We start from the raw sequence: 19,411 nt of genomic DNA on the forward strand, positions 1-19,411 counted from the left end.
TATTTGGGAAGTGTGAGTGACAGGTGAGCAGGGGCGAGGAGGGTGAGGGTGATATGTATACATGCTCTGTGTGGCTTGGCAATAGTCCTGCGTCCTGCGTCCTAGTCTAACTTTAAAAATTGTGGAATGGCATAAGTCCATGTTAGTCTCTTTTCTTGGTCAAAATTCATTTTGGGGTGAGAAGGTTGTTTTCTGCTAGAATGCAGCAGATAACTATTACTAAGCCCTGTTCTACACTAGGGGGGCGGATCGATCTAAGTTATGCAACTTCAGCTATGTGAATAACGTAGCCAAAGTCGACGTACTTAGATCGACTTACCATGGTGTCTTCACCACGGTGAGTCAACTGTTGCCACTCCCCCATTGACTCTGCCTGCGCCTCTCGTGGCGCTGGAGTACATGAGTCAACGAGAGAGTGCTCAGGGGTCGATTTATCTAGACTAGACATGATAAATCGACCCCCGCTGGATCGATCGCTGCCCGCTGATCCGGCGGGTAGTTAAGACATACCCTTAGTTGTGAATCTACTTATGTCCCATTCTTAATAGTGGCAATGGAAACAGAAGTTCCAATGGGTCATCACCCAGGAGAAAGAACAATAGGGAAAAAACCCAAACAAACAAGCAGAATTGCAAGCAGAAGACCCAATTTCCAGCTGCAGATGGTTCTAGTGAATGAAACCACTGTAAATAACTGTAGCCTCTGCATTTTCAAAGCTCCACAACCCTTGTATGAGTGAAAAATTCCCTGGCGGAAAACAGCATTCCTAGCTTAGGGCTCTGACGTCTAAGACTGAAGAAGGAGGTGTGGCCAGTGTAGCAAAAGGCTGGCCATGTGGCTCCCTATGAGGAATATATCCATCCCAGGAACTGTCTGGCGTCTACCATTTCCTTGGCTTTAAGCAGGCCTTGTACCAGATTTATTCATGCTCTGCCATAGGAGTAGTGGGGAAGGTTTAGATTGGATATTAGGAAAAACTTTTTCACTAAGAGGGTGGTGAAACACTGGAATGCGTTACCTAGGGAGGTAAGAATCTCCTTCCTTAGAGGTTTTTAAGGTCAGGCTTGACAAAGCCCTGGCTGGGATGATTTAACTGGGAATTGGTCCTGCTTTGAGCAGGGGGTTGGACTAGATGACCTTCTGGGGTCCCTTCCAACCCTGATATTCTATGATTCTATGATTTGTCATTAAATTGTCTACGGCATGCTTCACGTAAATAGAGGTTCTGTACCAGTGTCAGATTTGCCTTGTCTTCTTTCTGTATCCCCAACTCCCACTCCACCCTCCCCAACATCCCTTTTGTGTCCTGTGCATCTATGATTAGCTGGGTTCTGGCAGTATTCCTTCGCACTAGGGCAGAGTTTTCTGCACCATGTAGGTGCTGCCAGAGTACCTGTAGAGCGGTGGTTTTCAAAATTTTTAGGCTGCATATCTCTTTCCAAATTATGTAGTCTACCATGTACCCCATCTGAGATAGGGTCATAATATACCTATAAAAACAGAAAATAAAGGTCTGTAAGGGATAAGTCCATCATTACAGGATTTTTCTCGCATATCCCCTGATGAGAGCATGTGCACCTCAGTTTGAAAAGCACTAATGTAGAGTATCTGAGTAGAGTTCAGGGGGCATACACCTATGCTCCACACCCCTTAAGAACTTGCAAATTCAATCAAGAGGGAGAGGAGGAATATGGTAGGTGTTAAGAAAGAAAACAGAGAGAGGTGCACGCTTCCAAAAAAAAAAGGGGGGGGTGTAAAACTGCTCATAACGATGAATGAGAAAAGAGGAATTGCTGGTGGTGGATGAATAATTCTAGAATACCATTCAGTATATTGATTCCAATAACTCCCACAATTATTAGAATATAGCTAAAGCGGAGCTCCAGAACTGAACCTCTGACATCTATAGCTACAGAATCTTGCTGGTGGTCTGGATCAGCTGTGAGTATGATCACAGGTAAAACTTTCACCCTATTACACAGTCTGTTGCAATCAGACAGACCAGGAACAACAATATAGCCAAAGACTATACAGTACTTCAGTCACTTTTGCTTCAAAGCAGCTGATGATCTCTGAGATATTCCAGCTTAATAAGAGACCAAGCAGAGGTAGAAATGGTTTAACAGTCTGTGGCTTGCTGAGAATCATGAATTCAAAGGTGTGTTAAATGATATTCTTCACAAAAAGTTGGTTTGTGGGGCAACCCTGGGGCTACCTACCATACTCCAGCAATACACCTGTGCCTATTATCTGAGTCAGAAGAAATTAAGTTTACAGGGGAGTTGCTGCAATAGACTCTCAAGCACTGAGTGCATCCACAAAAGTGTGCTAGAAAACTGGACATCTCTAGCAAAGTATCAGGTTCTCAGCAATGTTTCAGAGGTGACAAGACAATATGCCAGCAAAATGTTAAAAAGGTATTGAACTTGCCTGTTGGCAGAGTAGCGTGGGTGTAAGGAAGATTGGTGCCGGTAAACAGGAAATCAGAACAATGAATTATCGCTAAGCCATGATGACTGATAGAGCAGGTCAGAAAAGATTTGCTAGAACCATACTCTATTTGAATATGCAGTTCTGTCAAAATTGAAACATTTTGCAAAGTTGGGTTGATTTCACAAGAATTTTTTTTAGAAGGAAACTAGAAAAAAAAAGAGTTGAAATGCCCTGTTTCTGCATTTTCAGAATGAAATGTTTTGATTTTTCATGACTTGATCTTTTATTTTGTATTATATATTATAATACACATTTTTAAAATGTCAAAATCAAAACAAAACTTTTTGATTAAATTTCAAAATTTGGGTTTTTTTTGTTTCAATTAAAAATGAAGCCAAAATTTGAAATTTTGAAATCCTATGTGAAATGGAATTTCTAGCCGCCACACAGCTCTAATTATAAGGAAAATAACTTGTATTTGTGAAGCTGAACCAGAAAAGAAGAAAAAAAGATATGGTGTTGCAAAGTACTGAGTGCTTCTAACTGGCATTGATGTCCCAGGAGCCACTAAGTATCTTGCAGGACCTAGCAAAGAGAATACCTCATATGACAAAATGATCATGCACACTTTTACCATGGTGGTTTGCAGTGTTTTGTAGTTGTTTTAGCCCCAGGATATTAGAGAGACAAGGTGAGATAATATCTCTTTTTGGACCAACTTCTGTTGGTGAAAGAAACAAGCTTTTGAGCTGAGCTTCTCACTATTTCAGGGCTTCACAACCATGCAAGAATCAGACCTGGCCTGACATTGAACCATAAAACTTATCTCAAGAGCCAAACCTTGACAATCCTTGCCTTTAAACCAGGGCAAAAGGCCAAGAATGCTAATCCAAAGACCAGCAACCGGGTAGGAGAATGAGAAGATTTTTTTGGTTGGCAAACACCATAGTTTGAACTCCCTCCTCCAGCTGTGCTAAATTATCTAATCTCCAGAAAGCAGCCTCCCATTTTAATCAGCCATTTGGAGGGCTGGTCCAGTGTGTGTAGAAAATTGTTGGCACTGCCAGGCATTCAGAATGTCACTCAGATGAGTAAGGCAACAAATCACTCTGCTGCGGCAGGAGCCATCTCCCAGGGATTGCGATTTTAATGAGTAATAGCTGTGGTCTAGAGTTCTAAGTGACCTGAACTACACTGTGTATCTTCCTAATGATGGATCCCACAGCTTAACAGTTATACAGACAAGGTTACAGCACATTTTCAATTGTCTAGCCTTCTTTGAGGTTCTGAGGAAAAGGTAATCCCTAAAATAGAAATTGATGAACGGTAATGTAAATAATAATGTTTTAGCCAAGTGTTATACATGGGGAAAAATCACCACAGCAATTTTGATTATTGTTATACAGGAAGCTTATTGTTTAGTTTCTGTGCCTCACTCACATCTTCGCTGCCTGACTTTTGTTAGAAAAGGTCAGATTTTGAGTAACTGTGTGATGGTATAATTAAACCTAATTAACGAGTAATTCAAGGAAGAAGGCTGCATTATCATATGAAATGATTTTTTGTGACGATAAACTATCAAAGAAAGTTAGTCAAATGTGTGCATATTAGGTAGTTAGAACACCTCCCAAATGAAAACCTGTATGCTTAAGTTTTCTCATTTGTGGATATATGTCTTTTGTATCTGGACTTCATTTTTATATTTTCAGAGCTACTTAATTTACTCTTTCAAAGTGAAACAAAAAACCCCAACATATTAAGGAATTCAAGTGAAGAGTAAATAATTTAAATTGTTTAAAGAGACTTAGAATGTACTGTAGAGAACAATCATCTCCAGTGGAAGAAGAAGAAAAAAAATCTAGTAGCCTTATTTATATATTTTTTTTTAAAAAAGTCAACATTATCAAAACTTTTCATTTTTCACAAAAATGTTGTACCTTTAAATTATTTTTAATTGTACCAAAATATGAATAAAATGGTTATAGAAATTTTTCATTTACCAAAAACTGAAAATAAATGAAATATAAATGAAATATAAATATATATAAATATAAATATATAAATATAAATATATAAAAATAAATGAAAATAAAAAGTTACATTTTCCATAAGGTCAATTCGGGGAGTAGTGGAGAGGTAATTGAATAATATATTGCCTAAAATGAAATATGGGTCTATTTCCAACACTTTGAAATTTCAAAATTAGTTATAAAAATAGATTCATTTTTTTTTCTTCACACAGTATTTCTCACTTTGCCTCCTAATATTAAAGGAGGTACTCTCTTCTTTCTCACTGCTCATCTCTAAGGATCAGGTGACAATCTTATATGTCAGAATGAATGCACTTCTCCTTTCGGGGATAAAAGAGTGTGCCATGTCTTTAAATCAGGGATCTGAATAAGGTAGCAAGTGTATGCCTCTCATGTGCCTTCATTTACTTTATAATAGGGTCTCCTTTCAGTGTTGTTAATAAACAGCAAGATCATCAGTCACTTCAAAGTGCTTTCATATTCCATAAATTGCTTTTTCTGCAGCAAGCAAATGGAGGGACGAGTTGATAGAAACCAGTAACACCAGAACTCATCTTCTATGGGATCTCCACAAGAGGTCTTAGGGTAGCACATGGACTTTCTATACAGGTAATAGTTGGAGGGTATAGATGGGACTCCTTTCTCCCATCAACCTTCTGCAGTACTGAAAAGTCATTAATGGATCAGCTTTGTATAAAGAATATTGCAAATACACAAATGGTGGAATTTCACCTGGTAGATGCTTTTTCATCTGGTGCAGGGAAAGATTATTTTGCATCTATAGTTCTTGCAAGGTGTGATAGAATTTACAGGAGTGGCTGAAAGTATTTGCATCATGGTCAGAAGTATTTGACATTCTTGTGTTTGCCTCAAACACTGAGCGGAACTAAATTAAGGCTAGACTATAGAAAGGTATAGATTTCTTCATCCTTGATGGCACATATCACATTTGCTATCATCAACCCCAATCCTGCAAAAAGCTACACATACGGTTAGCTTAGTGCACTGTGAATTCTTTCATTGAGGTCAATGAGACTATTTGTAGTGTGTAAAATTGAGCACATGCTCAAGTCTTTGCAGGGTCAGGGTTATTATGAGGGGGGATAAACTCACTGGAAGGAAACTAAACAGGAAACCACTCTTTGATCTTAGGCAAAATTTCTAGTATATCACTGAAAAAATTATGATTTCTTTTTAAAGATTTCACTTGATGACGAATTCTGGTTTAATGAACAGGAATCTGGCTGCCTCTTGCTAAATATAAAGATTATTGACTTCAGGTAATTTCTCACAAAAATACTTTTTCCCCCCCTAAAAATATTTTTTGTTTTCTCAAATCCATGAAATGGTAGATTTTCATGAAAGTTCTGAAAATATTTTCCTGTGGCTTGTCATGTCATTTTGACAAGGAGCAATGTCCAGCCCTGCTTGTATATTCCCCTCTGTTCCCACCTCTTCCCCGCTGCACTAGTGGTGGTCTTGCTGCATGTTGCACAGATGTTTCTTCCACTCAACTACATGGTTGTTTTTCAAGTGGCTTCTCAGAGCAAATGTTTCCATGTGTGTACGTTCCTTCTTTCTGCTGACATCTTTTCTTTCTATACAAACAATCTGCCGCTTTCAGATCTAGAGAGAGAATGCCCCATTCCACAGATGCTGGTTTTCCTTTTAGGTTCCTTGGCACTGGTACACATGGTCAGCAGGCAATCCCTCCTTTCTGTCTGTTCCTCATAACTAACAGTGTTGATGTTTTGTTCTTTCAGTCGTATTTCCCCATTACCCTTACTCAGACTGCATTTTTCCCTCTTTCCTGTAACTTTCAACTCTTTGTTAGTGGCCCAGATGGGGTGTCTTCATTTTTTGCTGCAGCTTGGAAGGAAATGTTTTTTTACCCAAGTCACCACAAACTATTGGCCTGTCATGAGTTTCCTTTCTTCGATGACTGACAGCACCTTGCTATTTTTTGTTTGTTTTTCAGCTAGGTTTTTTTGGGGGGGGTTGACACAGACTTGTGCAATTAAATTCACTTTCTTCAGCACTACTACTGCTCTTTTGCTTTTTGTGTGTTGTGCCGCTCCGTGTGGTGAATTCCTGGATGACTCAGAAGAGATGAGTAAAGGTCAGACCCTAGTGATGAATGAGATGATCTCCTTTTTAGTTCGTGTCTATAGTAACAGCTATAGATAAGATTGCCTAAACATTTCCAGTCTAAAGAGTCCTTTTCTTTTGCTTATAACTTTGTCAAACCTTTCATTTTTAGAACTGAAATATTGCACATAGTCACTGACCATGGGTAAATTATTCTGAAAATTTGGCTCAATTTGGTTCAACAACTTTTGAATGTGAAGGCAGTGAAGAAAAATAAACTTTGCCACCACGACACATTTTTGCAACCTTTTATGAACAGCTCTAGTGAGTCATTCATCATACACCATCTCACATGGACATGAGGACCAGATTGTCCCTGGTTCTTTCCCATCTCCTCCAGATACCTCCCAGATACCTAAAGAACAGCCAGGAACAATTCATCAATGACTATGTTGGATGGTGAGTGAGGAAAGGATATGTACAGAATGACCTGGGATTCTATGGCATCTGCCTTAATTTGGGCCACATTTACTTGAAATCGCCACAGTGTAAATTTGGAGTAAATCCATTGAATATGCCACTGAATGAGCCACTTGTCCTGCAGAAAAAATATTATGTGATCATATAATTAAAGAATGCATTGAAACACATATGCACAAGAGTTAAAGTAAGGGCCAGCAAACACTCCAGCTTATCACAGTGCTACCAAAGTATTTGGGGGCAATTACTGGAGAATACTATAGTATTTTATTTTAGAAAGAGCAATGAAAGGATATATAAAGGTTAGTATAATTTTCTTTTCTTTATTTTGATAAAGATGTAAGTACTTTGGAAAGAAATAGATACGTTATTTAAACTGCTGTGTTTTGAAGTAAATTTGGGTTTAAATCGAGAAGTATTTACAGTACCTGACAGTTTCACTTTATAAATGTGGGATGGCACTCATTGTTCTGCAGGTTTACGTATCTCAACAGAGCTGCATGAACACTTCCAAATATATTCACAAATTCACTTTTCCAACCAAACTTATTCACTTTCCAGGATTATTTGGTGAATTTTCACACTAAAGTGTTCTGTGGATCTCTTCATAGCTCTTTGTCGGCTTGAGGAATAGAAATAATATATCTGATTTACGTAAACAATCACAGTGCAAAGAGTGAATTATAGCTAAAAAATATGAATTAACATTTCCATTCCTCACTCCCAGACATAAGAACTAAATCAAGACCAAATGAACCTAGCATCAAGACCACATTTTATGACTTGATAGTATTAATGCAGGCCTTCCACAGATTCATGCTGTAGTGCTATTTGGGATTCATGTATGTCTTCTCATATTCCTCAGGAGCCATGATCATTGTGACTATAAACAACAATCACGAACACACTGGGAATGCTAGAAAAGTGAAAGAATCATAGCTTCATTATGTCTTCCTTTGGTGATAGGATCACAGAAGAAAACATAACACAGAACATGTCAATATTTGACATAGAAAAATCAGAATTATTAATTATATGGAAAAACATAGGGTATTCTAGATTTTTCTAAGAGTAAAGGAATTATATAGCTATGGTGCCTGGAAAAACCTCTCCTTAAATGTGCAATATTTGTGCTTTATATGTTGTGCTAGTAATATGTTTGAAGAAAAATTATTATTTCACAGACTTCCTGTCCCTCAGAGATTACTTTTGTCAGCAGTGGGCCAAGTCCTTGACCAGAGAGGAGGATCATGGTACAGAGAGGATCATTGGTGGTATGGACTTCTTTCAGTGCCATTTGTAATACATGCATTGTAATATATAAACTACATTACATAGGCCTGTGTAACCTTCTAACATAGGGCAGGTTCTCAAAAGATCAGCACCCCAAATTTGGGTCTGAAACGTAGCCATTTCTATTCTAAACCTACTTATATATGGGAATAAACAGTACACACACACACATATTTACTAACATCATCATTATTATTATCTTAATGATTATGGTAGCACCTACGAGACCCAGCCAAGGCTCTGGGTCCCATTGTGCTGTACAGAAAAATAACAAAGAAGACAGCCTTTGCCCTAGAGAGCTTGTAGTTTAGGGGTGAAGTTAATAGCAAAACTTCCATTGACTTCCATGGGGCAAGGATATTACGCTAGGTGTTAGACACGACATGACAGGTATATAAAAGCACAAATAGGGTGGGCTGGGAGATGAGATAATAAAATGAACAAAGTTTTAGCAGAATAAGCAGTGAAGCAAAAGTGGCAGCTTGTTACTTGCCTAACCAAGTATATTTACATCATTATATAAAATATGCAGATGTGCACATTTAGTGCACATAGACAAACATTTTTAGTTATAAGGAATGTGAATCCTTTCATTTCATTTTGTAGCATTATAGAACAATGAAAGTGAATACAGCCATTGAGGAAGAAATTCGTTGGCAGTGTTCAAATGCCAGCACTCATCATCATAACCCACCCAGAAAAGAGATTTTACTCTTTTTTACAGAGGAATTGTTTTTATAGCAAATGCATATTTTTATACTAGAATCTTCCAAATAAAAAATGATGTTGTGAAACATATGCACATTTGTATTTTTATGGGTAATATAGTTTTCCTAATAACCTTTTCAAGGCAAAGATTCTGCCTGATTTACAGAAATGGAGTCTCTGTAAATTTGATTAGGCATCTAAGCACATCAGTCTATCTAGCAGCCATGTACCTGATTATGCATAGGTATGTTATATGAAGGCAGTTTAGCTTGGATCATATCATGGCTCTAACCAAAGTGGATTTAGAGATAATGAGCTTGCATCTTAGAATACTTAGGATTTCAGCATGCTCTCTAAACTGATGATGCAGCAGCTGCATAATGCAACAATGTAATTTATTCATGTAATATGTACAGTATTGCTGTAATAAAAAGCTCATTGGTGGTTCCTCTAATTCTTTATCTGAACACGCTGTTATTGGTAGCTGTGTAAGTTAATATTTCAACATTTCAATTTCTGGCTATTTGGAAGTCCAAGCTATAATATTTTAAAAGATAAACATTTTATACAGTGTGAGCTGTACTTTGAATCTGCCTGTATTGAGCTTAGTTCTTTAGCTTGTGAACAATACATTTTGTGCCAATTTCACAAAACCTGGAAATTATAAAAAGAGAAATGACAAATAAGACTGGATAGATTCTGGACTTCGCACAAAATATATAGTATTTTAAGTGTGGTATATGAATAATTTTTCTTTTTCCTTTTTCTAAAAAGGAAGTTTAGACAAAATATTTCAGAAAGATGTACTTGGTTTACATGAGAATAATGAGGACTACACCGAACTGTGTGCTGGCTTGCATTAAATAGCTTTTTTTTGCTTACAAATATAGCAATGTTTATATTAAAGGTAAATTTTCTCTGAAGTAAATTTTAATAGGCATATATTAACTTTCAACAGGAGTCTACATGTAAAGACAGTGATGAAGAGCATGACAACAGAATGCTTGAAAATTAATCTGCCAGTTTGACCCAGTAACCGACATGCATACTAAAACACTGATGTGAATTGAAAATAAAATAACCACGCTTGACAGATATAATAGTTTAAGTGATTTCAAATTAACCACATCCCACTGACCACAAGTGAAGAATGTGTTCATTCTCCCGCAATGAAACATGCTCTAGGGACTCATTATATAGAGTAGAGTAAGTAAAACCAGAGTGGAGTAATTGATGCTGAGGAGGAAGAATGACAGCTATTTAATGATTCTCAAACTTATACATAAAGATACCACAAGCACTTAATATATTATTTCTCTCTCTCCAATCTAGAAATATTATAGGCTTAAATCTATATTGCGTAGTAATTGCAACACTTGATATAGCTGTTAGGAATAATGAATCATGGCAAAGATGCATCAGCCAGTACATGGAAAGAGTGAATAACAAACAACCCTGTACCATTATGTGTATATGTATGATGTGACTTATTTTGCAGTGGTGCGATGAAGCAAGGGTATGATATCTACTTAATCTATCTGTCATCATAACTGGTTTATAAATATTAAAGGATTCCCTAAACAGTTTTTGAATAATCTAAAAAATAATAAACACTTGATTTCATTTTACATTAGTTGGGTTATTTTTTTCACATACACTAAAAACTTTTTTACAGGGAAGTTACAAAAGCAAAAGAAAGAGATTAATAGATACATAATGATGAACAGGTACAGCTAGTCCTCTGGAGCCAGCAGGACTAAGTCCCACCAATAACGTCATTAGTATATTATGTGGCTGATGTATCGCAAGATTCGTGATACCACTGAAGCTGCCTGGTGCTGCTGCAGCCACTAGAGGCTGAAGAACATCTGGATGCCAGTGGGTACCATCTAGTCCTGCAACATATAGACCTCACACAGCAAAGGAAGGAGACACAGAGCAGAAAATATAGGCTTCTGTGAGGCTTTTTCAGTTCAGTCCCAGAGTCAGAGTATAGGACTGACTTACAGGTACCTTGGAGCCTTTGCTTTTCCTTGTTACTCGTAGACCCATCAATTATATCTGCTGCCCCTCGCTACTGATTATGAGTTGCACAAAGGGTTTATAAATGATGGGATGTCATTTACTTCTTGGCATCAATGGTAAGACTGCCAGGAAGGGATGTTGGTTAGCCCATATTGTGATGATGGTTTCATAAAGTAGATATGTCTCCACTAAACTGAAACCACCAACAATGAAACCACCAACTGAAAGACACCAGTTAACAATGATTATTGGCCATTACTAAGGAAATAAGTTTGACACCAAAAATGCTGCATAAAATAAAGGAGAAGTCATGGAAATTTTCATTAAAATCAATGGGTGAAATCCTGGTCCCATGAGAGTTTTGCCATCAATTTCACTGGGGCCAGGATTTCACTCACTGAATTTTCACCAATGCTTTTAACCTCAAATTTTTTGTCATCTACCCCCTCAGTATGATGTATTATGGACAGTTTACAGCCTTCAAAAAGGAAGGTTCACAGTGAACTTCCAGACTATGGGTAAGCCTTGGCTTTCCATTGCCTGGGCATGGCATGACATCCTCCTGTTGCCAAATTATTCATCTCATCCAAAGACAGCACGTCCATAATTGTATCTCCACCCAACACAACGCTTAGCATTCACTCAGTACTGGCTCACAGGGAAGAGTGCTTGTACCTTTGGCCTTGTCTGCGCTCGAAAGGGTTTGCTGGGGTAGCTATAATGGCAAGGCCTTCTACTGGAGATGCAGCATATACCTATTAAAATAACCAAGTCAAAGCCGGAGATAGACCAGTTTTCCAAATGGAATAAGTTATACTAGTAAAAGGACTTTTTTTCTGGTATAACTACATTGGCTTTTGCTGGTATAGCTATGCTGGTTAGGGATGTGATGTTTTTCACACACCTAACTGACATAACTATGCCAGCAAAACTTTTAAGCATGGACGAGGCCTCCATCACTAGCAACACATGCTGCAGTGTCTAGGTGTTGCTTGGAGGTCCCCAATCAAAGCACTAATAATGATCAACCTTCTTATCTTGAGATATTTGACAAAAATAACAGCACAAGGTAGGTATACACTAATCCAAGAGACTTCATTATTAATGCAGCTTTATGTGTGTCGCATCTAAACAAAATAATAGTTGTCTTTCTAGGAGTAGTTATCTTTTCCGTCCATCAGAGGGCACCGCACTGACTAAGGAAGGAGTTTTTTTTTAATTTTTTATTTTTTTCTAAAATGTTTTCAGGAAGTTGCCACTTGAAAGCTTTTTTCCCTGTTTGAGTTGACAAGTCCAGAACCATGGGAGGTATTTATTTAAGCAGGCAGAAGATGTCCCTTGCTCCCCTGTACAGTTAACTGCCACTCCTCCGCTGGTGCATAATGTAAGCCATCTTGCTCTTAGGGTATATCTACACTGCAATTAAAAACCCGCCATTGGCCCATGCCTGCTGACTCAGGCTCATGGGGCATGGTCTAAGATGCTGTTTAATTGCAGTATGGACGTGCAGACTTGGGCTGGAGCCTGGGCTCTAGTACCCTGCAAAGGGGGGAGGTCCCAGATCTTGCACTCTATCCTGAGTCTATGCCGCAGATAAACAGCTCCTTAGTCTGAGTCCCTTGAGCTTGAGTCAGCTGGCATGGGCCAGCAGTGGGTGTCTAATTGCAGTGTAGACATTGACCACACCGCACCGCATCTTTAAATGGGGGCGGGGGGATTTGTCTGGCTAGCCGAATGGAGGGAATAATGCTTTATGGGCTGGGGAGAGAAGAAAGTGGCAAACTGCTGCAAAAAGGGGACAAGGGGTGATAATGACTCATCCCTTGGAATCCAGATGGACAGAAGGGTTTACAAGGGGTAGCCCGTGCGGTGAAGCCCCCTTTCTCATGGAGTAGGAAGGGATACAGTGACGATAAATGGATTGGTAAAGGACTTAAAAAGGAGATGTTGGTTAAAGGAACTGAATAGCGTGGGGTTGGGGACTCCTATGGTTGGTATGGCAGGGAGTCAATCCCCCTTTCTTATAGCCCATCTTAACTCTTCTATGAGGGGAGAGGGTGGATGGTAAGGGCCCAGCAATTGGTTGGCTGGGGGACCTGGATGGAAAAGAGGGGTGGCTGGTGCAAGCCCTGCAAGACATTATTGAATGAACATGGGGTTACCTGCACGGTACACTTTTATGTGCTGGGCAGTCCCAGATACCGAACAATAAAGTTGCGGCCTGATTATAGCCATATGTAATATCTCCTGTCCTCCTTTCGGTATAGCTGGACAATCCCTCTGTAAACCTCACTACAAGGAGACAATACTTGCTTCCTTTTAGGAATCTAAATTAGCCCTTATAATTAGTGAGCCCTAGTGCCAGAAGCATATTTTAAGGGTCCTGAATTATACTCCTAGCAATTATTTAATCAAATATTTTTAAAAGTGCAGTGTAAGCTGGTGGGATGACTCAGCTGAAACAAAACAGCAACACTCAGTGGGGTTTACAATCATAACCCCAAACTAGACAATAGAAGCAAAAACAGCTCCCCCTGCCAGAATGTTCCCAGGCAACCTAATGTTCTGCTCCCTACAGGTATTTCCCCTCCGCTCCCAGCAGGCTTTTCCCAGAGCACCCAAGTAAGAGGAGGGAAAAGTAAAGCTGAAGTTAACCCCTTGTGTACTATGGTCTAGGCTGTGACCCTGCACCCTATCACATGTAGTCTTTTCAGACAGTTTAACCCTCTGTATAAAACACCTTCTCTGAGCAATGATTTTATAAATGAACATTTAAAAAATAACCTAGTCAAAGCAAGGAGATACACACATTCTTGAACTATGGGCACATTCCAGAGTGGTGCTCAGCCTGCCTCAGTCCTATATCTGCAGGCAAAAATGAGATGAATTGAAGAAGACCCAGTAGGTGAAAATATGTTTTGGCATCTATGCAACACTGCAAATGAATCAGGATATTATAGCAGAATACTATAGCAGTACCATCTGTGCCACTGTCTGCAGGTAAAGCAAATGCAATTTTTAAATAAAATAAATAAATAAAACTCTTCAGTTTGTAAAGGACTGCGCCGTCTCCCTCTTCTCTCTTATTGTTTGCCTATTCCACCCAGTGCCGCACACCTTAAGGCCAAACATGAGTTGTGATAGGCTGTCATGCGGTTCGGATATTATAGATGAAATCCTTCCAGGAGCAGCATCTGGCTTGCTTTGTAAGCTCTGCAGTCATTTGTAGAGATGGGGTTACATGTGCCCTAGGCTTTGTCAGATGGCTAGGCTTCTTTTTCTCCAGGGTTCACTTTTTTTTATTCATCTTTGATTGTGAGGAATTCATGCTCTAAAATACATGCTTAACTTACCATTATTTTGTGGGTTTTTAAATTTTTTTTTTTTATAAATAAGGCTGTTTGAAAGCTGGCCATTTATATGCTGGGTTTAAATGTATTTTTCTAGAGGGCCCATATTAGACTTCTTTACAAATGCAGAATAAACTCTTCTGTGTCTTTCTTTACAATACTCTACCTCTGTCCTAGAGTATTCCTGGACCATAGAGTCATGGGAATTAGTGATGGAAATGACCCAAAGCTACCTTGTCCCTCTAGCCCTACTAGTGCAGAGTTGGTCCCAGTGCACCAGAGAGATTTTAATATATTCCAAGCATTTTGTCCAATCTAATTTTAAACAATTTAAGCAATGAGGCTTTTACCACTTTTCTTGGGAAATTCATAATTTAGTAATCCTCACTCTTAGACATTTTTTGGATAATCATAATTTTTTGATCTATCTCATCCTTTATCCTACTTATAATTAGTCCACTCTCACCACTTTCTTTCTGACTTTAAAATAAGGTAGTATTTGATTCACCCTCAGCTGGAGTAAATCTAAGTAGTAGCTCCATTTACTTCAGTGGAGCTACATTGATTTACACCAGCTGAGAATCTGACCTATGTGTTTAGCTTCTTCAAATACTTGTATATGGTTAGCATATTTCCCTTTGCTGTCAGTTTGCCAGGTTGAACTTATTTAGTTCCTCCAAAGATTTACAATCCAAAGGCCACTCTTACTCACATTAAGTAGTACATTACTCAATGAGTAGTCTTACTGAATGGGATGGAGAAGGTACTATTCAGTGTGAATAAAGGAAACATAATCTAACCCACAGTGACAACATTTAGACAAAATATGAACCAAGGAGATGGGGAAGGAAATGTGAGGTAATTGTGGGTTGGGCAGGGGGGTATTTCTTCACACAAAGCACTGTCAACCTGTGGAACTCTTTGCCAGAGGATATTGTGAAGGCCAAGACGATAACAGAGTTCAAAAAAGAACTAGATATATTCATGGAGGACAGGTCCATCAATGGCTATTAGCCAGGATGGGCAGGGATGGTGTCCCTAGCCTCTGTTTGCCAGAAGCTGGGAATGGGTGACAGGGGATGGATCACTTGATAATTACCTGTTCTGTTCATTCCCTCTGAAGTAGCTGGCATTGGCCACTGTCAGAGGACAGGATACTGGGCTTGATGGACCTTTGGTCTGACCCAATATGGCTGTTTTTATTTTCCTGATGTTCTTATGGGGTAAGTGGAGAAGCAATTTGCAGGCAAGCAAATGAAGTAAGTAGTGTGAGATTGAGGATGGAAAAATCAGGATACATAGTGAAGTTGATTAGGTGATACATAATGCAGCATGATAGGTGCTGAGTTATATTTTAAAGTATTTAAAATGTTTATAGTGAATAGAGAGGTTTTTGAGGAATTGTGTGGACAGTAAGGTGAATGAAGCTGCACAACTTACGGGTTAGAGTGAATGAATTGATATTCATGTCCAGAGAGTTGGTTATAATCTAGAGGTGGCCAAACACTGCAAAACAGGGTTCACAAATATTTGTTCAAATTGCTTGATGTCTCCATGTTTTTGCCCCTTTTTATTCACTGTTCCTAGACACTTGTTCTAACTGGGGTTGATGATGGTTATTGTTTTTCTTTTTTCAAGGGTGTGTGAGGAATGGCTTTTATTCTTACGTGTACTAGAATTTGTGTGTGGTTGTTTTTTGCTGTTAACCAATCACCATTCATTATTCTCTACCATTTTTCTGTCATCCAGTCAGATAGCAGGAGAAATATGATGAAACTTAGATCACACAGAGCAAATAATAAATAGTGACTAAATGAAGTGTACCATCTGAGAACAATCTATAACCTGAAATTTGGTCACATAAACTGTTCATAAGCAATAATGAGTTGTCAACAAATCTGTAAAAAACAAAGTTGGCTTGGGAACAATTTTTATACCAAGAAAAGAGCTAAGCTCATTGTATATAATACACTTACAATGAATAATTTAACCATCTCTATTGTGAACAAAGGGAATTAGCCTGTAAGGCATTGCATTGTATGACAGTTTTTTCTGTCTGCTCTCCTCACAGGCCACCCCACAAGACAAAGCCGGTTCAGAAGGCTGTGAGACACAGGAAGAGCTGTGGATTGATTTTAGTGTGTGATGTGAAATCAGCAAAATGTATCTTTGTGCCTGCTTTTGGTGCTTTGTCTGGCTACTATAAAAATGCTTCTGCTTTTGGGAGGCCCTGTCGAAGATCTTCACATTCTTTGTCTTTTCTGCTGTAGCAAATAATGACTATGCTAAGTTTTTCTGTATAGTTTTACTGTGATGTGGCTAATCACCCCATTGAGCAGCAAATGGATCTATGGGGCACAGTTTGTGAACAGCCTGTAGTCTGAAATATGTTTGCATGAAGAATTTGTCAATTTTAAATAACGAACTTATTGGTGAAAATCAAAGTCTTTGTTAATAATTTGCAAACAGAAATTGGGCCAGAGGCTTTGATTAAACTGTTCACTACAAATAGTTCACCCAGATGCAGTCCTCATCAATGTCAGTTGACTATTGCAACCCTTTTCTCTATGGCTTCCCCAAGCTCCAGCTCTAGAGATTTAAGCCTATGCACAGTGTTGCTACCTGTCATTTCACATGGATATCTGTGCACATATAAGTTAGGCCAATTTTATTCCTCCTGCAACTTCATTGACTTCTGTGTAGTTGTAAAAGAGATTAAAAAACAGACCCTCATCTCCATCTTCAAATTCCCCTTGCATTCCAAAAATTCAGTTCTACTCTAGAACACCTCATCGACGCGGTGAGTCCTCCTCCTTCTCCTCTTTACTCTGCCATTGCACATGAGTTCACGGTGCAAAAGCCCTCTTTTATGTCACTCCTATAATCTGGAACGGCTTTTTTATATCTCTGTGCATCCACAATGCCCCATTCCATCCCAACTCGCCTTAAAGTACACCTTTTCTGTCCTACATATGCCTCTGAATTCCTGTCCTTCTATTGCCCTCATGAAATGGTTTAACTTATTCACCATACAGCATCTTTAGACACTGCTCACACCAAATGGTCTCTTGTATTAGTTAACCATAACTGCTCTTTTACGTCACACTCTGGTTAAAAGATAACAAAATAAAGTTGTGTTTACTGCCTCATTGGTCACTGTCCTTTTTTTCCTGCCTGCCAACCGTCTTTCAATTCTGTGTTGTAAACACTATGTCACTGAATAAAAGGAACATGTGGAAAGGATGCGTGGTTTGCATCTCTTGGTTCTATGGCTTTCTCTGATATTGACTTTGAAAGAGAGCCGTGATTTTGTGCTCACTACCATATACAGTCACCTGCATTCCCACTGACTACCGCTCTACTACCCCTCCTCCCCTCCCAAAAAACCCTCAACAACTTTCTTTTAGTAGTTTTAGGTTTGATGTTTGAAAAAGCCACATGCAATTATGGTCTGGAGTTGCCCACACATTTACTACCACTTTGCATGCAAATGAGTTATTTGCACATAAAGATGGCTGTTTGTTAATTAAACTGGTTACGCAAGCATGGACATTGGAAGCATACATATTTTTGAAGTTAGGCCCTTTGTAACTAAAATAATAAGCAGATCCTATGAAATGATAACTGAATTTATTGAAGATGAGCAGGTGTGAAGGAGGACCATGGTGGAATAGGACTGGAAGGAGGAATGAGAGGGGGAAGAATCATTATTGTAGGATAGTGTCTATTTTCTTGAAAAAGTTCATTGGCAGAAAAGGACAAGCGGGGAGTGGGAAGAGGGATGAAAGAGAGAGTCAAAGATAGAGAAGAATTGATGATCGTTGATTTCATAGGAATAGATTAAATAGTACTACAGGCTCAGCAAGAAGAAACTACACGTGTCACAAAAAATTCTCTCTTATAAAGCACACAATGGAGAAGAGGTCTGGATTGGCATGTGGAGAGATCTGTCTGACCTATTCTCATAGGGGGGGAAAAGCTCAGAAAGAACAGAGGGCACTTCCTGCCTATACAGCAGAATTTGATGCTAGCCTTAGAGGGAAAAGAATTGGACCTGTAGCTGGTCGGGGAATTTTTTGACTAATTGTTTTTTCATTGAATAATGCTAATTAGTCAAAACTGAAACTGTAAAACAGGGTTGGGTTCGATGAATTTTCTGAGTTGAAAAAATGTCAGGGAAAAAAGTTGTTAAATTGTTAAAATGTTTCATTTTGATATTTTCTAATCAAAATTCCAGCTTTCCAGTTCAAAATGACTGTAAGATAATTAGACTGAAAAAGGAATTAATAAAAAAAGGTCAAAATCAAAATGAAATTATAGAAACTAAATGTTTCAACTGACCTGAACTGACAAAAATCATATTTCTGGTTTGCAAGTATTTGAGATTTCAACTTTTTGTCTTGATCTGAGACAGAAAAAAAATTGTACTCTCAGAAATATTTGTGGGCTTGGAAAACCATTTCCCACCCAGACTTGCTGGGAGATTATTCCCATATCTGAGAGACTGTCTTGTGGCAAGATCAATGCTATATGGGTACATAAGGTTGTATTTTTAAAAGACAAAATATGAGTGTTTTTTCCTCTACTGTATATAAATGGTGGGTCAAGTCTTGCTCTTACTTGTCATGGTGCACTTCATATTCATTTCAAGTAAGTGGTGCCAGGTGGTTAATGTATCAGTGGCAGGAGAAAAGGGTGGGAGCATGCCACTGTTTAAACATTCGTCTTTTATCTTTCATTGGACTAAGTGGAATATAAGTAGATGCCTTTGACTTCCAGAGAAGTCTCTTCTTCAACCCACTCAAATCCCATTTCTTGTGGAAAGGGATTGTGGCTGAACTAATTTTTTTCATTTTGTCTGAAGAAAATAATCAGGAAAGTTAAACATAATGATTTCACACCGTGACTATAATGCAAACACATACTTAACTATCACTGTCTCCGCTCTATACAAGGACCAAAAACATCTGTGTTGTGTACTGAAAGATTACACGCTGCATTACA

At 38.6% G+C, this 19,411-nt stretch overlaps 1 long non-coding RNA gene across 6 annotated transcripts in view; it reads left to right on the plus strand.

Moving 5' to 3' along the window:
* Window positions 1-17,584, plus strand: part of LOC140917282 (uncharacterized) — a 219,342-nt gene extending 201,758 nt beyond the window's left edge. For 3 of the 6 annotated variants that reach the window (XR_012160779.1, XR_012160777.1, XR_012160780.1), the window contains 2 exons: window positions 8,216-8,305; window positions 16,479-17,584. This is a non-coding gene — a long non-coding RNA (uncharacterized lncRNA). Of the gene's footprint in view, window positions 1-8,215; window positions 8,306-9,990; window positions 10,639-16,478 lie in introns of those variants that run through there. The other 3 variants (XR_012160775.1, XR_012160776.1, XR_012160778.1) reach the window with 3 other exon arrangements.
* The last annotated feature ends 1,827 nt before the right edge of the window (window positions 17,585-19,411 follow it).

This window comes from Lepidochelys kempii, chromosome 9 (assembly GCF_965140265.1).
Source record: "Lepidochelys kempii isolate rLepKem1 chromosome 9, rLepKem1.hap2, whole genome shotgun sequence".
NCBI lineage: Eukaryota > Metazoa > Chordata > Testudines > Cheloniidae > Lepidochelys > Lepidochelys kempii.